Consider the following 12,507-nt stretch of genomic DNA (forward strand, 5'->3'; position numbering starts at 1 on the left):
GGAATCACTTCGTTCGAAGGGAAATTTTTGTGTTATGGGGTGATTTCTTTGGAAGGGAATTTTTTGTGTTCTGGGGTGATTTCGATGGAAGCACACCTTTTCCGTTCTGGGGTAATTTCTTTTGAAGCCAATATTTGTGTTCTCGGGTGACTTTGTTGGAAGGGAATTTTTTGTGCTCTGGGTTGATTTGGTTGGAAGTAATTTTTTTCTATTCTGGGGTAATTTCGTTGGACGCGAAATTTTGTGTTCTCAGGTGATTTCTTTGGAAGCGAATTTTTTGTGTTCTTTTGTGATTTCGTTGGAAGCGAATTTTTTCTGTTCTCGGGTGATTTCGAGGGAAGCAAATTTTTTGTGTTCTGGCTTGATTTTGTTGGAAGCAAATTTTTCGTGTTCTGATGTAATTACGTTGGAAGAGAATGTTTTGTGTTTTCGGGTGATTTCGTTGGAATCGTGTTTTCTGTGCTCTGGAGTCATTTCATTGGAAGCGATTTTTTTGTGTTTTGGAGTGATTTCTTTGGAAGCGAACTTTTTGTGTTCTGGGGTGATTTCGATGGAAGCGAATATTTTGTGTGCTGGGTTGATTTTGTTGGAAGAGAATTTTTTGTGTTCTGGGGCATTTTTGTTGGAATCGAATTTTTCGTGTTCTCAGGTGATTTCGATGGAATCAAATTTTTGAAATATGGGTTCATTTCGTTAGAAGCGAATTTTTTGTGCTTTGGGGTGATTTCTTTGGAACGAATATTTGTCTTCTCAGGAGATTTCGTTGCAAGCGAATTTTTTGTGTTCTGGGGTAATTTCGTTGGAAGCGAATTTTTTGTGTTCTCCGTTTTTTTCGATGGAAGCAAATTTTTGAAGTATAGGGTCATTTTGTTGAAAGCGAATTTTTTTTGTGCTTTGGGGTGATTTCGTTGGAAGCGAATATCTTGTGTTCTGGGGTAATTTCGTTGGAAGCGAATATTTTCTGTTCTGGGGTAATTTCGTTGGAAGCTAATGTTTTGCTTTCTGGGGTGATTTCGTTGGAAGCGAATATTTGTGTTCCGTGGTGATTTTGTTGGAAGCAAATTTTTTTGTGTTCTGGGGTAATTTTGTTGGAAGCAAATTTTTTCTGTTCTTGGGTGATTTCGACAGAAGGAAATTTTTTGTGTTCTGGGTTGATTTCTTTGGAAGCGAATTTTTTGTGTTCTGGGGTGATTTCGTTGGAAGCGTGTTTTCTGTGTTCTGGAATCACTTCGTTGGAAGCGAAATTTTTGTGTTCTGGGGTGATGTCTTTGGAAGCGAATTTTTTGTGTTCTGTGGTGATTTTGATGGAAGCAAACTTTTTCCGTTCTGGGGTAATTTTGTGGGAAGCCAATATTTGTGTTCTCGGGTGGTTTTTTTGGAAGGAAATTTTTTGTGCTCTGGGTTGATTTGGTTGGATGTAAATTTTTTCTATTCAGGGGTAATTTCGTTGGACACGAATTTTTTGTGTTCTCGGGTGATTTCTTTGGAAGCGAATTTTTTGTGTTCTTTTGTGATTTCTTTGGAAGCGAATTTTTTGTGCTCTGGGGTGATTTCTTTGGAAGCAAATATTTGTGTTCTCAGGCGATTTCGTTGGAAGCGAATTTTTTGTATTCTGTGGTAATTTCGTTGGAAGCGAATTTTTTGTGTTCTCGGGTGATTTCGATGGAAGCAAATTTTTCAAGTATGGGGTCATTTCGTTGGAAGCTTGTTTTCTGTGCTCTGGAGTCATTTGGTTGGAAGCGAATTTTTTGTGCTCTGGGGTGATTTAATTGGAAGCGAATATTTGTGTTCTCAGGAGATTTAGTCGCAAGCGAATTTTTTTGTTCTGGGGTAATTTCGCTGGAAGCAAATTTTTTGTGTTCTCCGTTTTTTTTCAATGGAAGCGAATTTTTTGTTTTCTGGGGCGATTTCGTTGGAAGCGTGTTTTCTGTCCTCTGGAGTCATTTCGTTGGAAGTGAATTTTTTGTGCACTGGGGTGATTACGTTGGAAGCGAATTTTTTGTGTTCTGGGGTGATTTCGTTGGAAGCCATTTTTTTTGTTCTCGGGTGATTTCGATGGAAGCGAATCTTTTGTGTTTTGGGTTGATTTCGTTGTAAGCAAATTTTTTGTGTTCTGCTGTGATTTCGTTAGGAATGAATATTTTGTGCTCTGGGGTGATTACGATAGAAATGAATTTTTTTTTGTTTTGGGGTAATTTCGTTGGAAGCGTGTTTCATGTGCTATGGTGTCATTTCGTTGGAAGCAAATTTTTTGTGTTCTGGGGTGATTTGTTGGAAGCGAAATTTTTGTGTTCTGGGGTAATTTCGTTGGAAGCCAATATTTGTGTTCTTGGGTGATTTTGCTTTAAGGGAATTTTTTGTGCTCTGGGTTGATTCTGTTGGAAGTAAATTTTTTCTATTCTGGAGTAATTTCGTTGGACCCAAACTTTATGTGTTCTCAGGTAATTTTTTTGAAAGGGAATTTTTTTGTTCTAGGGTGATTTCGTTGGAAAGGAATTTTTTGTGCGCTGGGGTGATTTCTTTGGAAGCGAATATTTGTGTTCTCAGGAGATTTCCTTGGAAGCGAATTTTTTGTGTTTTGGCGTGATTTCTTTGGAAGCATGACTCTAGAGTCATTTCTTTGGAAGGAAATTTTTTGTGTTCTGGGGTGATTTCGTTAGAAGCGAATTTTTTTGAAGTATTGGGTGATTTCGTTGGAAGCTTGTTTTCTCTTCTCTGGAGTCATTTCTTTGGAAGCAAATTTTTTTTGTTCTGGGGAGGTTTCATTGGAAGCGAATTTTTTTGAAGTATAGGGTGATATCGTTGGAAGCGTTTTTTCTGTTCTCTGGAATCATTTCTTTGGAAGCAAATTTTTTGTGTTCTGGGGTGATTTCGTTGGAAGCAAATATATGTGTTCTCAGAAGATTTGTTGCAAGCGAATTTTTTGTGTTCTGGGGTAATTTCGTTGGAACCGAATTTTTTGTGTTCTAGGGTTGTTTCGTTGGTATCGAATTTTTTGTGTTCTCCGGTTTTTTCGATGGAAGCAAATTTTTGAAGTTGGGGGTCATTTCGTTGGAAGCGTGTTTCATGTGCTGTGGAGTCATTTCGTTGGAAGCAAATTTTTTGTGTTCGGGGGTGATTTTGATTGAAGCGAATTTTTTGTGTTCTGGGGTAATTTATTTTGTAGCGAGTTTTTTATGTTCTCAGGTGATTTCGATGGAAACAAATTTTTGAACTGTGTTGTCATGTCGTTTGAAGCGTGTTTTCTGTGCTCTGGAGTCATTTCGTTGAAAGCGAATTTTTTAGTGTTCTCAGGTAATTTCGTTGAAAGTGAATTTTTTTTGCTTTAGTGTGATTTCGTTGTAAGCGAATTTTTTGTGCTCTGTGGTGATTTCTTTGGAAGCGAATAATTGTTTTCTCAGGAGATTTTGTTGGAAGCGAATTTTTTGTTTTCAGGGGTGATTTTTTTGGATGTGAATTTTTTGTGTTCTAGGGTGATTTTGTTGGAAGCAAATTTTTTGTGTTCTCAGGTTTTTTCGATGGAAGCAAATTTTTGAAGTAGGGGGTCATTTCGTTGGAAGCGTGTTTTCTGTGCTCTGGACTCATTTCGTTGGAAGCGAATTTTTTATTTTCTGGGGTCATTTCGTTGGAAGTGAATTTTTTGTGATCTGGGTTGATTTGGTTGGAAGTTAATTGTTTCTATTCTGGGGTAATTTTGCTGGAAGCGAATTTTTTGTGTTCTGGGGTGATTTCGTTGGAAGCGAATTTTTATGTTCTTGGTGATTTCGATGGAAGCAAATTTTTGAAGTATGGGGTCATTTCCTTGCAAGCATGCTTTCTGGGATCTAGAGTTATTTCGTTGGAATCGAATTTTTTGTACTCTGGTGTGATTTCGTAGGAAGCGAATCTTTTGTGTTCTTGGGTGATTTCGATGGAAGCATATTTTTTATGTTCTAGCATGATTTTGTTGGAAGCGAATTTTTTGTACTCTGGGATGATTTCATTAGAAGCAAATTTTTTGTAGTATGGGGTGATTTCGTTGGAAGTCTGTTTTCTGTGCTCTGGAGTTTTTTTGTTGGACGCGAAATTTTGTTTTCTGGGGTGATATCATTGGAAGCGAATTTTTTGTGTTCTGGGGTGATTTCGTGGGAAGTGAATTTTTTTGATCTGGGTTGATTCGGTTGGAAGTAAATTATTTCTATTCTGGGGTAATTTCGTTTGAAGCGAATTTTTTGTGTTCTGGGGTGATTTCGTTGGAAGCGAATTTTTTGTGTTCTCGGGTGATTTCGATGGAAGCAAATTTTTGAAGTATGGGGTCATTTTCTTGGAAGCATGCTTTCTGGGATCTAGAGTCATTTCGTTGGAAATGAATTTTTTGTACTCTGAGGTGATTTCGTAGGAAGTGAATATTTGTGTTCTCAGAAGATTTCATTGCAAGCAAAATTTATGTATTCTGTTGTGATTTCTTTGGAAAAAAATTTTTTGTGCTTTTGGGTGATTTTGTTGGAAGCAAATTTTTTCTGTTCTTGGGTAATTTCATTGGAAGGCAATATTTGTGTTCTTGGGTGATTTTTTTGGAAGCGTATTTTTTGAGTTCTGGGGTAATTTCGTTGGAAGCGAATTTTTTCTGTTCTGGGGTGATTTTGATGGAAGCAAATTTTTTGTGTTCTGACGTAATTTCTTTGGAAGCGAATTTTTTGTGTTCTGGGGTGATATCGTTGGAAGCATGTTTTCTGTTTTCTGGAGTCATTTCTCTGGAAGCAATTTTTTTGTGTTCTGGGGTGATTTCAGTGGAATCGAATTTTTTGTGTTCTCGGGTGATTTCGATGGAAGCAAATTTTTGAAGTAGGGGGTCATTTCGTTGGAAGCTAATTTTTTGTGCTCTGGGGTGATTTCTTTGGTAGCGAATATTTGTGTTCTCAGGAGATTTCGTTGAAAGCAAATTTTTTGTGTTTTGGGGTAATTTCGTTGGAAGCGAACTTTTTTGGATTCTCCGGTTTTTTCGATGGAAGAAAATTTTTGAAGTAGGGGGTCATTTCGTTGGAAGCTAATTTTTTGTGTTCAGGGGTGATTTCATTTGAAGTGAAATTTTTGTGTTCTGGGGTAGTTTCTTTGGAAGCAAATTATTTTGTGTTCTCTGTTGATTTCTTTGGAAGCGAATATTTGTGTTCTCAGGAGATTTCGGTGCAAGCGAATGTTTTGTGTTCTGGGGTAATTTCGTTGGAAGCGAATTTTTTGTGTTCTAGGGTGATTTCGTTGGAAGCAAATTTTTGAATTATGGGGACATTTCGTTGGAAGCGGTTTTTTTGTGCTTTGCTGTGATTTCGTTGGAAGCGAATTTCTTGTGTTCTGGGGTAATTTTGTTCGATGCGAATTTTTTTTGTGTTCTGGGGTGATTTTGATGGAAGCGAATATTTTGTGTTCTGTGTTGATTTCTTTGGAAGTGAATATTTGTGTTCTCAGGAGATTTCGGTGCAAGCGAATTTTTTGTGTTCTGGGGCAATTTCGTTGGAAGCGAATTTTTTGTGTTCTAGCGTGATTTCGTTGGAAGCGAATTTTTTGTGTTCTGGGTTGATTTCGTTGGAAGCCTGTTTTCTGTGTTCTGGAGTAATTTTTTTGGAAGCAAATTTTTGTGTTCTAGGGTGATTTCGTTGGAAGCATGTTTTCTGTTTTCTGGAGTCATTTCTCTGGAAGCAAATTTTTTTGTGTTCTGGGGCGATTTCAGTGGAATCGAATTTTTTGTGTTCTCGGGTGATTTCGATGGAAGCAAATTTTTGAAGTATGGGGTCATTTCGTTGGAAGCGTGTTTTTTGTGCTCTCGAGTCATTTCTTTGCAAACAAATTTTTTTGTGTTCTGGGGTGATTTTGTGGGAAGCGAATTTTTTGAGTTCTAGGGGGATTTCGTTGGAAGCAATTTTTTCTGTGCTCTGCGGAGATTTTGTTGGAAGCGAATTTTTTGTATTCTGGGGTAATTTCTTTGGAAGCAAATTTTTTCTGTTCTGGGGTAATTTCGTTGGAAGCTAATGTTTTGTGTTCTGGGGTGATTTCGTTGGATGCGAATATTTGTGTTCTAGAGTAATTGTGTTGGAAGCGAAGTTTTTGTGCTCAGGGATGATATCTTTGGAAGTGAATATTTTGTGTTCTCCAGTTTTTTCAATGGAAGCAAATTTTTGAAGTAGGGGGTCATTTCTTTGGAAGCTTGTTTTCTGTGCTCTGGAGTCATTTCATTGGAAGCGAATTTTTTATGTTCTAGGGTGATTTCGTTGGAAGCTAATATTTGTGTTCCCGGGTGATTTCCTTGGAAGCGAATTTTTTGTGTTCTGGGGTAATATCTTTGGAAGCGAGTTTTATGTCCTTTGGAGTCATTTAGTTAGAAGCGAATTTTTCTCTGTTCTGTTGTGATTTCTTTGGAAATGAAGTTTTGTGATCTGGGGTGATTTCATTGGAAACGAAGTTTTTGTTTTCTGGGGTGATTTCATTGGAAGCTAATTTTTTGTGGTCTGCGGTGATTTCGTTGGAAGCGAATTTTTTGAAGTATGGGGTGATTTTGTTGGAAGCGTGTTTTCTGTGCTCTGGAATCTTCGATGGAAGCGAATTTTTTGTGTTCTGTGTTGATTTCATTCGAAGCTAATTTTTTTGTGTTCTGGGCTGATTTCGGTGGAAGAGAATTTTTGGTGTTCTGGGGTAATTTTGTTGGAGGCAAATTTTTGGTGTTCTGGTGTAATTTCTTTGGAAGCAGGTTTTATGTCCTTTGGAGTCATTTCGTTAGAAGAGAATATTTCTCTGTTCTGGTGTGATTTCGTTGGAAAAGAATTTTTTGTGCTCTGGGGTGATTTCTTTGGAAGCGAATGTTTTTGTGTTCTGGGGTAATTTTTTTGGAAGCGAATTTTTCTGTTCTCGAGTGATTTCGATGGAAGCGAATTTTTTGTGTTCTGGGTTTATTAAGTTGGAAACAAATTTTTTGTTTTCTGGGATAATTTCATTGGAAGCAAATTTTTTTCTGTTTTGGGGTAATTTCTTTGGAAGCCAATATTTTTGTTCTCGGGTGATTTTGTTGGAAGGGAATTTTTGTGCTCTGGTTTGATTTGGTTGGAAGTAAATTTTTTCTATTCTGGGGTAATTTTGTTGGACGCGAATTTTTTTGTTCTCAGGTGATTTCGTTGAAAGTGAATTTTTTTTTGCTTTAGAGTGATTTCGTTGGAAGCGAATTTTTTGTGCTCTGGGGTGATTTCTTTGGAAGCAAATTTTTTGAAGTATGGGGTGATTTCGTTGGAAGCGTGTTTTCTGTGTTCTGGAGTCCTTTCGTTGGACGCAAATTTTTTGTGTTCTGGGCTGATTTCGGTGGAAGCGAATTTTTGGTGTTTGGGGGAATTTGGTAGTAAGCGTGTTTTATGAGCTTTGGAGTTATTTCCTTAGGAGCAAGTTTTTCTCTGTTCTGGTGTGATTTCGTTGGAAATGAATTTTTCGAGATCTGGGGTGATTTTGTTGGAAACCAATTTTCTGTGCTCTGGGGTGATTTCATTGGAAGCGAATTTTTTTGTGTTCTGTGGTAATTTCGTTGGAAGCATTTTTTGTGTGTTTTTGGGTGATTTCGATGGAAGCGAATTTTTTGTGGTTTGGGTTGATTTCAATGGAAGCGAATTTTTTGTGGTCTGGGTTGATTTCCTGGGAAGCGAATTTTTTGTGTTCTCGGGTGATTTCATTGGAAGCGAATTTTTTCTGCTCTAGGATGATATCTTTGGAAGCGAATATTTGTGTTCTCAGGAGATTTCCTTGGAAAAGAATTTTTTGTCTTCTGGGGAAATTTCGTTGCAAGCGAATTATTTGTGTTCTCGGGTGATTTCGATGGAAGTAAATTTTTGAAGTATGGGATCATTTCGATGGAAGCGTGTTTTCTGTGCCCTGGAGTCACTTCGTTGGAAGCGAATTTTTTTGTGTTCTGGGTAATATCGTTGGATGCGAATTTTTTGTGTTCTCCGGTTTTTTCGATGGAAGCACATTATTGAAATAGGGGGTCATTTCGTTGGAAGCGTGTTTTCTGTGCTCTGGAATCATTTCATTGGAAGCGAATTTTTTGTGTTCTGGGGTGATTTCGTTGGAAGCAAATATATGTGTTCTGAGAAGATTTAGTTGCAAGCGAATTTTTTGTTTTCTCAGGTGTTTTCATTGGAAGCGAATATTTGTGTTCTCATGAGATTTCGTTCTAAAAGAATTTTTTGTCTTCTGGGGTAATTTTGTTGCAAGCGAATTTTTTGGGTTCTTGGTTGATTTCGATGGAACCAAATTTTTGTAGTATCGGATCATTTCTTTGGAAGCGTGTTTTCTGTGCTCTGGAGTCATTTCGTTGGAAGCGAAATTTTGTGTTCTCGCGTGATTTTGTTGAAAGGAAATTTCTGTGTACTAGGGTAATTTCGTTGGAAGCGAATTTTTTGTGCTCTCGGATGATATCTTTGGAAGCAAATAATTGTGTTCCCAGGAGATTTCGTTGGAAAAGAAGTTTTTGTCTTCTGGGGTAATGTCGATGGAAGAGAATTTTTGTGTTCTCCGGTTTTTTCGATGGAAGCAAATTTTGGTAGTAGGGGGTTATTTCTTTGGAGGCGTGTTTTCTGTGCTCTGGTGTCATTTCGTTGGAAGCGAATTTTTTGTGCTCTGGGGTGATTTCGTTGTAAGCGAATATTTGTGTACTCAGGAGATTTCGTTGCAAGCTAATTTTTTGTGTTCTGGGGTGATTTCTTTGGACGCGAATTTTTTGTGTTCTCGGGTGATTTCTTTGGAAGCGAATTTTTTCTGCTCTGGGATGATATCTTTGGAAGCGAATATTTGTGTTCTCAGGAGATTTCGTTGGAAAAGAATTTTTTGTCTTCTGGGGTAATCTCGTTGGAAGAGAATTTTTTCGATCTCCGGTTATTTTCAACAGAAGCAAATTTTTGATGTAGGCTTTCATTTCGTTGCAAGCGTGTTTTCTGTGCCCTGCAGTCATTTTGTTGGAAGAGAATTTTTGTGCTCTGGGGTGATTTCGTTAGAAGCGAAATTTTGTGTTCTCTGGTGATTTCGTTGAAATGGAATTTTTCTGTTCTAGGGTGATTTCTTTGGAAGCGACATTTTGTGCTCTGGGATGATATCTTTGGAAGCGAATATTTGCGTTCTCAGGAGATTTCGTCGGAAAAGAATTTTTTGTATTCTGGTTTAATATCGTTGGAATATAATTTTTTGTGTTCTTGGGTTTTTTCAATGGAAGCAAATTTTTCAAGTATGGGGTCATTTCGTTGGAAGTGTGTTTTCTGTGCTCTGGAGTCATTTCGTTGGAAGCGAATTTTTTGTGCTCAGTGTTGCTTTTCTTGGAAGCGAATTTTTTTGTTCTCGGGTGATTTCGTTGGAAGCGAATATTTGTGTTCTCAGGAGATTTCATTGGAAAAGAATTTTTTTCTTCTGGGGTAATGTCATTGCAAGCGAATCATTTGTGTTCTCGGGTGATTTCGATGGAAGCAAATTTTTGAAGTATGGGATCATTCTGTTGGAAGCGTGTTTTCTGTGCCCTGGAGTCACTTCGTTGGAAGCGAATTTTTTGTGTTCTCCGGTTTTTTCGATGGAAGCACATTATTGAAATAGGGGGTCATTTCGTTGGAAGCGTGTTTTCTGTGCTCTGGAGTCATTTCGTTGCAAGCGAATTTTTTGTGTTCTGGGGTAATTTCGTTGGAACCGAATATTTTGTGTTCTCCGGTGATTTCGTTGGAAGCGAATTTTTTATGTTCTAGGGTGATTTCGTTGGAAGCGAATTTTTTGTGCTCTGGGGTGATTTGGTTGGAAGCGAATTTTTTGTCTTCTTTGGTGATTTCGATGGAAGAGATTTTTTTATGTTCTAGGGTGATTTCGTTGGAAGGGAATTTTTTTGTGTTCTGGGGTCATTTCATTGGAAGCGTATTTTCTGTGCTCTGGAGTCATTTCGTTGAAAGCGAATTTTTTGTGTTCTCGGGTGATTTCGTTGGAAGCGAATTTTTTCTGCTCTGGGATGATATATTTGGAAGCGAATAATTGTGTTCTTAGGAGATTTCATTGGAAAAGAAGTTTTTGTCTTCTGGGGCAATATCGTTGGAAGAGAATTTTTTGTGTTCTCCGGTTTTTTCGATGGAAGCAAATTTTGGTAGTAGGGGGTCATTTCTTTGGAGGCATGTTTTCTGTGCTCTGGAGTCATTTCGTTCGAAGCGAATTTTTTGTGCTCTGGGGTAATTTCGTTGGAAGCGAATTTTTTGTGTTCTAGGGTGATTTCGATGAAAGGGAATTTTTGTGTTCTAGGGTGATTTTGTTGGAAGCGATATTTGTGCTCTGGGATGATATCTTTGGAAGCGAATATTTGTGTTCTCACGAGATTTCCTTGGAAAAGAATTTTTTGTCTTCTGGGGTAATATCGTTGGAAGAGAATTTTTTGTGTTCTCCGGTCTTATAATGGAAGCAAATTTTTGAAGTAGGGGGTCATTTCTTTGGAAGCGTGTTTTCTGTGCTCTGGAGTCATTTCGTTGGAAGCGTGTTTTCTTTGCTCTGGAGTCATTTCGTGGGAAGCGAATTTTTTGTGTTCTAGGGTGATTTCGTTGGAAGCGAATATTTGTGTTCTCATGAGATTTCGTTCTAAAAGAATATTTTGTCTTCTGGGGTAATTTTGTTGCAAGCAAATTTTTTGTGTTCTTGGTTGATTTCGATGGAACCAAATTATTGAAGTATCGGATCATTTCGTTGGAATCGTGTTTTCTGTGCTCAGGCGTCAGTTCGTTGGAAGTGAATATTTTTTGCTCTGGGGTGATTTCATTGGAAGCGAATTTTTTGTGTTCTCGGGTGATTTTCTTGAAAGGAAATTTCTGTGTTCTAGGGTAATTTAGTTGGAAGCTAATTTTTTGTGCTCTGGGATGATATCTTTGGAAGCAAATAATTGTGTTCCCAGGAGATTTCGTTGGAAAAGAAGTTTTTGTCTTCTGGGTTAATATCCTTTGAAGAGAATTTTTTGTGTTCTCCGGTTTTTTCGATGGAAGCAAATTTTGGTAGTAGGGGGTTATTTCTTTGGAGGCATGTTTTCTGGGCTCTGGAGTCATTTCGTTGGAAGCGAATTTTTTGTGCTCTGGGGTGATTTCGTTCAAGCAAATATTTGTATACTCAGGAGATTTCGTTGCAAGCGAATTTTTTGTGTTCTGGGGTGATTTCTTTGGACGCGAATTTTTTGTGTTCTCGGGTGATTTCGTTGGAAGCAAATTTTTTGTGCTCTGGGATGATATCTTTGGAAGCGAATAATTTTGTTCTCAGGAGATTTCGTTGGAAAAGAAGTTTTTGTCTTCTGTGGTAATATCGTTGGAAGAGAATTTTTTGTGTTCTACGTTTTTTTTGATGGTAGCACATTTTTGTAGTAGGGGGTCTTTTCTTTGGAAGCGTGTTTTCTGTGCTCTGGAGTCATTTTGTTGGAAGCGAATTTTTTGTGCTCTGCGGTGATTTCGTTGGAAGCGAATTTTTTCTGCTCTGGGATGATATCTTTGGAAGCGAATATTTGTGTTCTCAGGAGATTTCGTTGGAAAAGAATTTTTTGTCTTCTGGGGTAATCTCGTTGGAAGAGAATTTTTTTCGATCTCCGGTTATATTCAACAGAAGCAAATTTTTGATGTAGGGGTTCATTTTGTTGCATGCGTGTTTTCTGTGCCCTGCAGTCATTTTGTTGGAAGCGAATTTTTGTGCTCTGGGGTGATTTCGTTGGAAGCGAATTTTTTGTGTTCTCTGGTTATTTGGTTGAAAGGGAATTTTTGTGTTCTAGGGTGATTTCTTTGGAAGCGACTTTTTGTGCTCTGGGATGATATCTTTGGAAGCGAATATTTACGTTCTCAGGAGATATCGTCGGAAAAGAATTTTTTGTATTCTGGTTTAATATCGTTGGAATATAATTTTTTGTGTTCTTGGGTTTTTTCAATGGAAGCAAATTTTTCAAGTATGGGGTCATTTCGTTGGAAGCGTGTTTTCTGTGCTCTGGAGTCATTTCGTTGGAAGCGAATTTTTTGTGCTCTGTGTTGATTTCGTTGGAAGCAAATTTTTTGTGTTCTCGGGTGATTTCGTTGGAAGCGAATATTTGTGTTCTCAGGAGATTTCATTGGAAAGAATTTTTTGTCTTCTGCGGTAATGTTGTTGCAAGCGAATCATTTGTGTTCTCGGGTGATTTCGATGGAAGCAAATTTTTGAAGTATGGGATCATTTCGTTGGAAGCGTGTTTTCTGTGCTCTGGAGTCATTTCGTTGGAAGCGAATTTTTTGTGTTCTGGGGTGATTTCGTTGGAAGCATATATATGTGTTCTCAGAAGATTTCGTTACAAGCGAACTTTTTGTGTTCTGGGGTAATTTCGTTGGAACCAAATTTTTTGTGTTCTCGGGTGATTTCGTTGGAAGCAAATTTTTTATGTTCTAGGGTGATTTCGTTGGAAGCAAATTTTTTGTGCTCTGGGGTGATTTGGTTGGAATGGAATTTTTTGTGTTCTGGGGTCATTTCATTGAAAGCATATTTTCT

The sequence above is a fragment of the Meriones unguiculatus genome, chromosome 5 (genome assembly GCF_030254825.1).
Source record: "Meriones unguiculatus strain TT.TT164.6M chromosome 5, Bangor_MerUng_6.1, whole genome shotgun sequence".
NCBI lineage: Eukaryota > Metazoa > Chordata > Mammalia > Rodentia > Muridae > Meriones > Meriones unguiculatus.